Here is a 12,008-nt window from a genome sequence, read left to right on the forward strand (position 1 = left end):
CAGCGCTGCCAATTGGCACCCGCGCTAAGTGAACGCCCGCAAATCAGAACGCATCGTTTAGGACTCAAGTAGCTCGGCAACAATGTGGACAGCTCCAGCTCCAGCAGCAGCAGCAGCTGCAGCTCCACCAGCAACTCCAACTGCTTGGCCATTTGGCAATTTTATGGCCACTCTGCATTTCAATTTTCCAGCCCCAAGTGGCATCTCGTTGCACCTTTCCAATGCCGTTAAAGCAACTGCCGATTGCCAACTCCCGACTCTTCCACTCCCCACTCCCCACTCTCGCCTCTCCACGACTCCTACTTCAACTTCAACCCGAGTCATGTCGGAGCTTGTTATCAGCGATATGGCATCATTGTAATAGACTCTTCACTGTGCACATTTTACGAGCATCTTACAAGCATTTCAACAAGTTTTACAGCTTTTCCGCTAAAAGCCAGCCCCGCAAACACCAACTAAAACAAAAACCCACAAAAAAACGCTAGGAAATCCAAAAATCGAACAACTCTTCTAGTCCCAGTCCCAGTGCCAGTGCCAACGTCTTGTAGCTTTGGCCCATATGCAGGCAAAAGAAATCAAGCCGAAATGAGCCATTAAATGCTGCTAAACACGCGGGCATTTTCCACCGTTTCCACCGATTCCATTTGCTTCCACAGTAGTGGACCGACGGCAGTGCTCCACTCCGCCGCGCTCCACTCTGCGCCGTAGCGTCATAAATTTCCGACAAAAGAATGTAACCCGATGCCAGTCCACAGGCCACTGCAGTCCAGACTATCCAAAGATATATGCCCAGTTGTAGTCATAGACATCATCTCGTATCAGTTGTTGTTGTTGTTGTTGTTGCTGTTTTTTTTTCGGTTTCCCGTTCGATTACCGCAGCCAGATTTCTTCTGAATAAATTAAAAACAAAATCTCTGCCGCCACAAAAAGAAAAACACAAACAAAAAACGTGGGAAATGTATTCATCACGATGGGCGAGAGACAACGGTTTGATCTTCTTCACTCTGGCACCATGGCGCATAATATTTTTTGTTACTTTTATTTAATGACCACTTAAAAAACCAATAATCTTCTGCAAGTGTTCTAATAATGAGGATGATTTCGATACGTAATATCCAATGGGCTGTGCGTAAAGGTATTTAAATTGAATATTAGGCAACATTTATTCGAATATTGAATGGGATGTTCTATGGATGTTCCTGGATGTTCTAAGCATTCTAAACATTGAGGTCGGCTTGCCTTATGTGAATGTATGAGAATTGCATAGAAGGGCTGCAAATTAAAACAAAAATGAGAAGAAAAGAGAGAGAGAGAGAGCGAGGAAGACAGTGTGAAGAGTGTGGGGGAGTTAGACAGAGAGATAGAGTGAGAGACCGAACAAGAGAGTGAGCGCGAGTGATCTAGAAAAGGAGGACGAAAGAGAGAGAGAGAGAGAGAGACAGAGAGCGAAGCTATGAGAATCTCATAGAGAATCTGTAAGTCTGATTCGCTTTTACGAACGGAAACTTTTACAATTAGAGCTTATCGATATTATTTCCTGTTAAAGCTAAAGCGAGCTTATTTATCAATGCTCTTAAGTGTATTTTCCACGAAATAATCGTTATGTATGGCTCCGTTTCAATCCTTTGAACTGCTCACCCAGTTTGGCGCTAAATGCCGCCAACTTATCTCTGAGTGCGTCATGTAAATTGTCACAGCTCGACAGCCACTAGCTCAATGTAATCGCCAGGCTAAGCCAGCCGAGGGTCCGAGAGTCCGAGAGTCCGACGGTCCTGCTGCAGGCAGCTGCCGCTGTCCGGTTATCTCGAAATTCCAGTTAAATGCTCAATGGCTCAGATCAAAGATTTTCCCACAGAGAGAAAGAGAGAGAGAGAGAGAGAGAGAGAGAGAGAGAGAGAGAGAGAGAGAGAGGACGAGAGCACTGGGAGCTGCTATGGCTGCTGCATCTGTTGCTCACATTTGACATTTGAAGTGCGCATATCTCTGTCAACTCTATGCCGATGCCCCATGGCCGCCAAATTGGTATTAAATTACTCACTTTGGTGATAATCGAAATGGACACGACACGATTACAGCAACAACGGCCAGAACAGCAGCGGCACACGCAGCCCCAGTTGGTCCGATCGTAGCCCGGAAACCGTAGGCCGTAGAGAGATGGAGAGAGACCCCCGCCAACTGTGAACCAGTTCTTCAACTATTGCGCACCATAAAGAAAGTAAAAATATTAAGACGCAGACAAGTTGAAAATGCCACCACATCACATTTTGAGCGTTTTCAAAACGATCGAATATTGTAGATAAGACCAGGCCAGCAAGGCAGGCCAGGCAGGCCTATAAGGCAGCCCAACAGGCAACAGACTCCATCTCCATCTGTCTCTCTCTCTCTCTGTCTCTTTGTCTCTGTGTCTTCCAGATCGTTTGCAGGTAGCTCGCCAGGCAAAGGCAACAACTATATTAAGTGTCTTCTGCGCAGCTCGCAGCTCCGCAGCTCGGGCTACAATCGGCACAATCTCAACATATGTCAAATTGGGCAACTAACTGGCTAATCAGTTGGACAAACAGTTTGGGCCGTGGAACAAGTGTTATTATTTCGCTCCCACTCTCTAGCAATCTCTATCTTCCTCTTGCTCTCTCTCTCTCTATCTCTCTCTGTTCTAATAGTCATTCAATTGGTAAATCCTATTTGCATTCGCAAACATCGCGTTTGCGACTATTAAAAACAAATATTTGCGGCCAAACAAAGAGAAAAGGAGAGAAAGAAAAGGATCAGCACACACAAAGTGAACATATGTATGCAGCATGCACACATAGAGAGTAAGAGAGGGCTGGGTTGGGGGGTGTAGAGGCATAGCTTAGCACCCCTTTTAGTCACCTAATCCTCTAGCCCGCACGCTGGACTCAGCCGAGTTGAACTACCGAACTATCCCTGGCAGCGTTTCCGCCTTGACAATTTGTACAATTGTCGCTCAATTTATTGTGCATGGAAAGGCTGTGGGATGGGTGTGAGGGTGTGAGGGTGTCCGGGTGTACGGGTGTGAGTACGGCGCTGCAAACGAACAACTTCCGATTACAACTTCATTTGTAAATGTTTCCTTCGCAGCTCTCTCGCATAAATACAAAAAATTTTCTGCCGACAGCACACACAACAACACACACACACGTGCTCCCTTTGCTGTTGTTGTTGTTGTTGTTGTCTGGGGGTGCGAATTGTGAGCGAAAGAGCGTGGCCAGCCCAGCCCACATCTGTCAACTTCAATGAAGTGTCGAATGGAAGTTCATCATCCATCCAAATAGTTGCCGTCATGATTTGTTCCTGCTCCCTTTTTTATTTGTTTCTGTTTCTGATTCAGTTTCTGTTTCTGTTTCTGTTTCAGCTTCTGTTCCTGTAACTGTTTTTATTGCCGGCTGCTGTGCGGGGATTTAACAACACCGCCTCCGCCTCCGCCACCTCAACAGCAGCTCAGCTCAGCTCAGGTTTAGCGCAAATGTTGCCTCTGGTGTATTTGGGCCACCCTCTCGCTGAGCACCCAGTCAAGGCGTCTCTTTGAAGGCTGCTAATCACTTTAACATACATTTGCATTGCATTTACACGCGTTTTGACCCTCATTACGTGCCCGTCGAAACGCAGCCAGCCCCAGTAGCCCAGCAGCCCAGCAGCAGCGGCGGCTCCAGGGATTGGCCCTCTCCCGGCCCTGCTCCCGCTCCTTCTCCCTTCACTCACTCTCGACTTTTATTTTTTATTTATTTATTTTTGTTGTTGTGCAGCTCTGCGCAAAAGGGTCCAGGACTGACAAAGGGCCGTGGCATATTTACCCAACACCTCATCTCGATTGAACAATTAGGAATCTTTGGCTAATGTCCATTTATGCAGATAGATATTAGAGCTGAAATCTTATTTCGACGTTGCGAATATCTAAACGAATGAGAAGATAATAGAAACGGCGAATGAGGCTGGTGCTTGATGAGGCGATAAAAATGTGCATTAAATATATTATTATATAAAATATACTTATGGTTAATTGGACTGAAAGATATAGCAGGCTTATAGGAATTAGAGGCAATAGCACTAGAGCTAACCGTCGATTATTAGCTATAATTGTATTGATTCTCAACTATAATCAATTCTAATGTATACAAAAATATTTAATTTTATTAAAAACTCTATATATCTTTAATTAAAATGATATATATAATTTTTTTATTTTTAATTATTCTTTTTTATGTTTATAAAAAGAATCAAAATAGTTTATTTTTATTTATTAATAAAAAAATTATTCAGTATATTTCTATTTAAAATATATATATATATATGTATATCTTTTAAATTTATCTAATTTATTCTAATAAAAAAAATTATAAAATATATTTAATATATTTATTTCATATATTATTTATTTTTAAATTTTTTATATTTATATTTATTTTATTTTTAGTTTTTTTTTCAGAATCACAAATAAGCTAATTCTTACTGAAAATGTAATGCATATTTATTTATTTCATATATTATATATGTTTAAGTTTTTTATATTTTTTTTAATTTTTAATTTTTTTTTTTTTCAGAATTACAAATAAGCTAATTCTTACTGAAAATGTAATGCATATTTATTTATTTCATATATTATATATGTTTAAATTTTTTATATATTTTTTAATTTTTAATTTTTTTTTTTTTTTCAGTATCACAAATAAGTCTACTCTTATTGAAAATTTAAATAGTTTTCTTACTTATTTTTTATTAAAATAATAATTACATATTACATAATATATGTTTTTTATTTACATAAATATATGTATTTTAATAAATATAAGCATACTGCTTTATTAAAGAAGCCTTTAGGATCGTCTTACAGGTGGAATAAAGTAAAGCTGCATAAGCTAGTATTATGCTCAATAAGCTTATATATAGAAAGCAAATGGAGCTAGTCCAGCTCAATGCAAACTCTCAATAGCAGCCCACCTTTTGGCAACTTGCAATGGACTTTTCACATTTCGCAGCCAATTCAAACAGCTGGAAAATGTGTAGAGGCAGGGCTAGAGCCTAGCACTTTTCCCCTGCATTTTCCTTTGGCAGTTTTCCAAGGCAGCTGGCAATGTGATGCGGGCTAAAGTCTTGCGATTCGTATTTATATCCTCGGCTCGAAATTTTATCCTTCAATTGTTTTCATTGCTTTGTTGTTGTTGCTGTTGTTGTTGTTTTTGCGCCAAAAAACTTGTGTTTACATGGCAAATAGTGGAGCTGAGTGCTGAGTGGGTGCCACGCCCACACCGCTCGCATGGACCGACGCCTGCCAAAAGTTGGCGACTGTTTTAGTTGCTGCCACGCCCACGCGCGCAGCCTTTCGTTTCGAAAATTTTGTGTTACATCGAAAAGTTGTCGCTGTTGTTGTTGTTGTTGGTGTTGTTGGTGTTGCTGTTGTTGCTGCTGTCATTGTTGTTATGTCTTGTTTTTTGCTGCCACTCACAGTTGAGTTCACAAAATTTGTCACGTTTGTTATTTTTGTCGACTCGATTCGGGCTGAGTTGTGTTTTGTCGAGTGGATTCGAGTTTGGATTTGAGTTTGAGTTCGGGTTCGGGTTCGAGTTTGGATTTGGATTTGCTTTGCTTTGGTTACGTTTATTTACTCAACTGATTTTGATAACATTCGTGTGCTACATGCAACGATTTTGAAATCGCAATTAACTCTGGAACCCACGTCCCGACCGCACCAGCACCCGCACCCGCCGCTGTCTGAGCGCGCCACGCCCGGCACACCAAGCGTGACGCCCACAAAATGCGTGCTGCATAAATTCAGTCATGAGCATTTTGTCCTTTATAAAGTCTAATCCGCATTTATTTTATGCCCAGCTACAAATCGTCGCTTTAATAGTGTCACCATGAGTTATTGGAGCAGACCGGAGCAACCACAGCAGTCGGGCCCTGACGGTGGCTTTTCGGCACAACAACAACAGCAACAGCAATAACAGCAGCAGCAACAACAACAAATAAATGCATGCATTAGTTAATGTCCAGTCGGAGGCAACCGTTTGGAGTGCGCCCAGCAGGATGCAGTTTATAAGCGCGCCGAATCGCGCACATCTCGCAGTCACAGTCGACGGCATTGCCCGACCGCCCCGTTGCCCGCTAGCCGGCGTCCGTCTCCTCCATCTGTCGGCGGCGTCGCTTAAGCCAATTCAAAGTGGCGACCAAACGGCCAACGGTGGCCGCATTCAATTCGCAGAGCAGGCGACACGCGGGATCGGGACAACTGGACTTAAACTCCACTCAACTCGGCTCAAGTGAGGCTCAGGCCCAAGCTAAGCTGAACGGGCGGCCACGGAACGGAATGGGATGGGATGGTATGGGATGGCAGGGAACGGCACGATATGTTGCTCGCGTATTACATTTCGCGCTCGATAAATCTCCGCTGCCTGCCGACCGACACATATTTCATATCAACGCAGATAGCCAGCGGTACAGTGGGGCAAATGTGGCAAAAGTTGGAGGCGATAGCTGAAATGGAAAACATGTTAGACGATAGTAAATGGCATTAAGTGTGAAATGGAAATTTAGAATGTATTAAAATGTAATAATTTATCAATAGAAATTAATGCATATCTAAATATTATATTTAAAGTATTGCTGAATTTTAAATGTATAAATCTGAGATTTATTTATATATGTTGCTCCGGTTCAGTCCAAACTGGGTCGAAGATAAAAAGAACTTCGGAACCTAATTTCATTTTAGAAATATATGTCTTTATGTTTATATATATCGTATTAGATTGAACCTATTTGTATATGAAACGTTTTTTATATTATTTCACTAAAAAGTTAATATATATCATCCAAAATGAATTTAGCAAATTGTAAACATATAAATCTATTTTATAATATTTATCTCCATATTTTATTTTATTTTTTCATATATTTTCTATCACGTTTGCCTCACTGTGCGTAGGCATGTCGCCCGGTTGCGCATCATAAAGCAAATTTCATTTTGAATTATTTTCGTATACATTTTGTTGGTGCTTTTGTTGCTCCTGTTGCTGTTGCTGTTGCTGATGTGGCTGATGTTGCTCCTACAGCTCCTGCTCCTGCTCTTGTTGTTGTTGTTGTTGTTGCTTTTTGGCATGGGGTAGTCTGGTGTATGTTGTTGGGGCGTATTGTGCGCGCTCTGTGCGGCAAAAGGTGTTAATGATTATCATCATTATCGTCATCATCTGAGGCGGTTCTATAGACGCTCCACTGTGGCAATCTGGCAATGGGGGCACCCAGCAATGGCAATGGCAACGGGCAATGGGCAAGGGCAGCCCATTGATGGCGTTGAACGCACATGTTCTTAAGTAAAATTTAGGAGCTTTTTGCACTGTTGTTGCCCTGTCGTGGCTGCCCGTGTTGCTCCGCACTTTAAGTTGATTTGCTGTGCCGCCCATAATTCATGTCAGGCGGACAGCGGCGTGAATAGGCAGCGATAACTTAGGGATTTCAATGATCAATGTCAGCGACCGCCAGTTGAAATTGTCATAATTTATGAAATTAAACCATGAAAATATTTACTCAGCATAGATGGACGCCGCAATGTTGCACTGTTGCAATGTGGCATGTGGCATGTGGCAAGGGGCACGCGGCGAGAGGACTCATTAAAAGGCTGCAACTGAAACAAAGTCCATGTTGCTGGTGTGTGGCATGTTGCTGCGGATATGCAGCCACCACCCGAAAGCTGGCTAATAAAGCAAATCTTGTTGACAAGGCTCAAGGCGACAACAGCATCTGCAGCAACAGCAACAGCAGCAACAGTTGCCAGCAACAGCAACAACAAAGTTCTGTTTCCTTTTGGTTAGGCTCTACATGGAAATTTCGCCAATTAACACCTTTTAGCATGTTGGCCAAAGACGACAACAACATCAGCAACAGGCAGCAGGCAGCAGGCGACAACAGCAACAGCAGCAGCAGCAGCGGCAACAGCAACAACTACAACGAATGCGTTAATTAAAATTATAAAAAGCGGCAGCTGCGGCAAAGCCGAATGAGAAATGAGGCAGCAAATCGAAAAACATTCGCAGTTTTTCATATAGATTGTTGTCATTGTTGTTGCTGCCGTTGTTGTTGTTGTTGCTGTTGTTGCTGCATCGATATTAATATAAAACTGCAAAAATACGATTAGCCAGCAAAATGTTTTATATACAGGCAAAGCGCGCCTTGGCAACATGTTGCTCATGCGGCGCATAGTAAATATGGATAACAGCAGCAGCGGCAGCAGCAACAGCAGCCAGCAACAACTGCAACTGTGGCAGCAACATCGCAACGGCAGCAACATGAATATCGCACCTTGTAAACTCATTTGCGCGTACGTGTTGAAACAAATGTTTGCGGGGGGTAACCAGCCGCAGCAGCAACAACAGCAGCAACAACAACTGGCAACAAATGTTGCATTGGCAATTGCCATAAGTCAGCAACTCAGCTCGGTAGCAATAGCAACATGACCACGCCACAGGAGCGCGCTGCCCAGTTGCATGCAGTTTATGTGAGGCCTAATGGGGTTGTTGTTGCTGTTGCTGCTGCTGCTGCTGCCGTTGATGTGAAGCCACCAGCAACACGTCCATCTTCATCATAGCCAGCAAAGTTGTTGCTGCTGCTGCTGTTGCTGCTGTTGCTGCTGCTGTTTGCCATGCTGTGCACTTTGCGTTTGTCTGGTTTTTTTGGCACCATGACACCAGCAGAGCACCGGTGGAAGCCTTCACAGCACTTCAGCATCCCCCACCCTCAGCTGCTCCTGCTCCTGCTCCTGCTGCTCCTGTTGTTGCTGCCATCCAAGCTTTATGCAAATGCGTCTCGACTGCTGCGGCGGCGGTGGCGGCTGTTGCTGCTGTTGCTGTTGTTGTTGTTGCTGTTGCTGTTGCTGTTGTTGCTGCTGCGTGTCAATGCAAACTTTGCTGACTTGCATGCGAATGTTGCTTGCACAAACATTGAGGCGAACTGCAAAGTTGTCGTCGTCAGTTGCTGTTCTTGTTGCTGTTGCTGTTGTTGCTGTTGTTGTCTTGTCTTTGCTGCTGCAACACAAACAACAACAGCAACTGCATCGGCTCTGGCTCTGGCTCTGGCTCTAGCTACGGCGACGCCAGCAACCGCTTGGCTTGTTGGCCTGTGCGACCACAGCTGGGTGTCCTGTGCGAGCACAGTTAAGCAAACTTTGAGGACCAAGGGTTGGTACGGCGGACAACGGCCTGGACTTTAGCAATAGCCGTCAGTGCTGACAGCCAGCGGGAAGAGAGCTGCAATATACCGTTGTTAAATGGTTTAGGTACCTCTTGTAGATTTTATGTTAAGTATTAAACAAAAATACAAACCTGTTGATCGAGGCCAATCGCCGTTTATCATCAGTATTAGGATTATATTAGTCCCTTATAATGTTATTATGATGATATTAGTTCAAGTATCTAACATGACTTATCCTTATCATCATATCTGATCAACATCAAGAATTGGCTTTCATTATTCATCTTTCATATATTATAATACCATCATTATCACCATGATCATCACTAATCGTCATGATGATCAACTGCAAAATGATTATCACCATCATCGCGTTCATCATCATCACCAACATCATATTTCAACATTGTCCTATTTCATCATCGCCCCCATTCATCATCGTATCACTATCATTATGATCATCATTATCAGCATTATAACTATTTATGCTTTGTGATATCAACTTATTTCGCTCGGCCTGCTTCACACATTAAAAGACTGTAATTACAATTGCAAATATTCATGAGTGCAGCCCGCTGTCAAGTTTGGCTATAAAATGGCCAACTGAGCCGCGCTGCTGCTGCGTAAGTTGTCAGTTTTGCAGTTGGTGTTACATTTTTACGTGCTCCAACGCCCAATGATGGCACGCACGCACACAACTGCAGTAATCAAACACGCACACACACACACACATACACACATTCAACTCGGTGGTCAGCGGACAAACGCCTACGCAGTGAGAGTTCGCGGCAATGGCCAGGCAACATGATAAATGTCCAATCTCTGGCAGAGCCTAGGTGAGCGAGCAGCAGCAGCAGCTGGAGGGCTATGAGTACGTGCTTGGCAGGAGCAGGACGTGTGCCAGTGAGTTATGCGGCATTTGGCACACACACACACAGACACACACATGCATACATCAACAACAGCTACAACGAGAGCAGCTTCAGTCATGGCACAAGATTATTCGGACAAAATCAATTAAAATGCCAGGCGGCATGACTCACTGAAGGGACCCCAAACGGTGTGCGGAGCACAAAGATGCTCTCTGATGGAAGAAGCAAAAAGGGAGACGACCCATCACAGCACTGAGGTTGGTCTTCAAAAACTGTTGAAAGCTTTGTGTGAGTGTGGAAATTACAACGCTTGTGGCTGCAATCGCCGGGATTTGCATATACCCAATCATCATCATCGGCAACAGCAACAGCAACAGCAACAGCAACAGCAACATGGAGTCTCTCACACTTGACCCCATTTTTGAGCGGGCGGCACGTTCTGTAATCGATCATCAAGGCAAAAAGTGGCCCGCATGTCAGCGGCTCATCCGCATCAACAAAGTGCAGACATTGTGGCGTTGCCGATTGCAGGCGTGCAGCAATAACAACAGCAACAGCAACATCAACAGCAACATTCAACGCATTGGGGCAATAACAATGCGCATACCACAGATATCAATTAATTTCAGCGACGTGAAAAGGCCAACAAATCGTAATAAGTCAATGCCTGGCACACAGGGTTCGAACCGTGGCCTTTTCTCCATCAGCCAACAGCATCTATTGATAAACACAAATAAGTGTATGTGTGTGTGTGTGTGTGTGTGCGTCGAGTGGCAGGATGAATGTCTATATGTCGATAAGTCCGCGTGTCTCTGTTAAGAATCCAGCACAGCATTCGATGCAAAGTCACAATCATCATCAATCGGTTAAGAAAATATTTAACAAGTGTTTGAATGATTTTGAAAAATGATGTGCAGCATGTGCAGCAGCAGCAGCGGCAGCGGCGGCAGCAGCAGCGGCAGCAACGACATTGGATATGAGCTCAATTCCAGCTACGATTCTGGACGCAGCTCGAGCAAGAGCAACACCAGCTCTACAAATTATTGCACGCGATCGCTCATTTCCAGCAGAAATAACACAAACACGGCAGCAGCAACAGCAACAACACCAGCAACAACAACCAAGATTCGATCATAAACCAGGCAGTCAGACCGGCAGCTAACCCGTTCCGTTCAGTCCATGCCCATGCCCGTGCCCGTGCCCATATAACCGTATCCGAATGCGATGTAGAGATATAGCAAATAAGATATGGCTGGGGCATGTCATGCGCCCGCGACTGTGAAAACATCTCAATGGCAAAAGTATCACATCATTCATAATTTCATTGCCGGGCAAGTGGGAATTGGGGAATTGAAGATGGAGATGGCGAAGACGAAGGCGAAGACGCAGGCGAAGGAGATGGGAATGCGGCATGGGGTATTTGGGAATTGAGTTGTTGTAGCTTGCCACAAAAAAAAAAAAAATCTCTTGCCTCAAGTGTTGAATGTTTGCTCAAATAACAACAGCAACAGCAACAGCAGCAGCCGCAGCAGCAGCAGCGACAACAACACCAACAACAACAGCAACAACATCGATTCACAGATCTTGAGCTCTCGATCTTGTTGTCGATCTCAGTCAGAGGCGCGGTGAAATTTGACAAATGAACCACCAAAAATAATACATATATGTATATACATACATATACATATATATATCTCCCTCTGATAGCATGATCATTATTAATGATGACGATTTGTTGATATTTTTGTAACGTGTTGTGGCAATGGCTGTGACTGAGACTGTGACTGTGAATGTGAATGCGACTACGATCAGCCCGTTCAGCCGTCCGCTCTTCGATCCGATCTCCTTTCGACAATTACAAACAAGTGCAGTCCTGCATAAGTGTCAAGTCACGCACGCAGCCACCCGCCTGATGATGATGCACACAAATTGCTGACCAAC

At 43.8% G+C, this 12,008-nt stretch overlaps 1 protein-coding gene across 1 annotated transcript in view; it reads right to left on the reverse strand.

Moving 5' to 3' along the window:
• The window catches only part of Cdc37 (cell division cycle protein 37), a 173,788-nt gene that overhangs the window by 28,908 nt on the left and 132,872 nt on the right, over positions 1-12,008 (reverse strand). The window lies entirely within an intron of this gene.

This window comes from Drosophila navojoa, chromosome 4, assembly GCF_054131105.1.
Source record: "Drosophila navojoa isolate 15081-1374.11 chromosome 4, UAZ_NAV_1.0, whole genome shotgun sequence".
Taxonomy (NCBI): domain Eukaryota; kingdom Metazoa; phylum Arthropoda; class Insecta; order Diptera; family Drosophilidae; genus Drosophila; species Drosophila navojoa.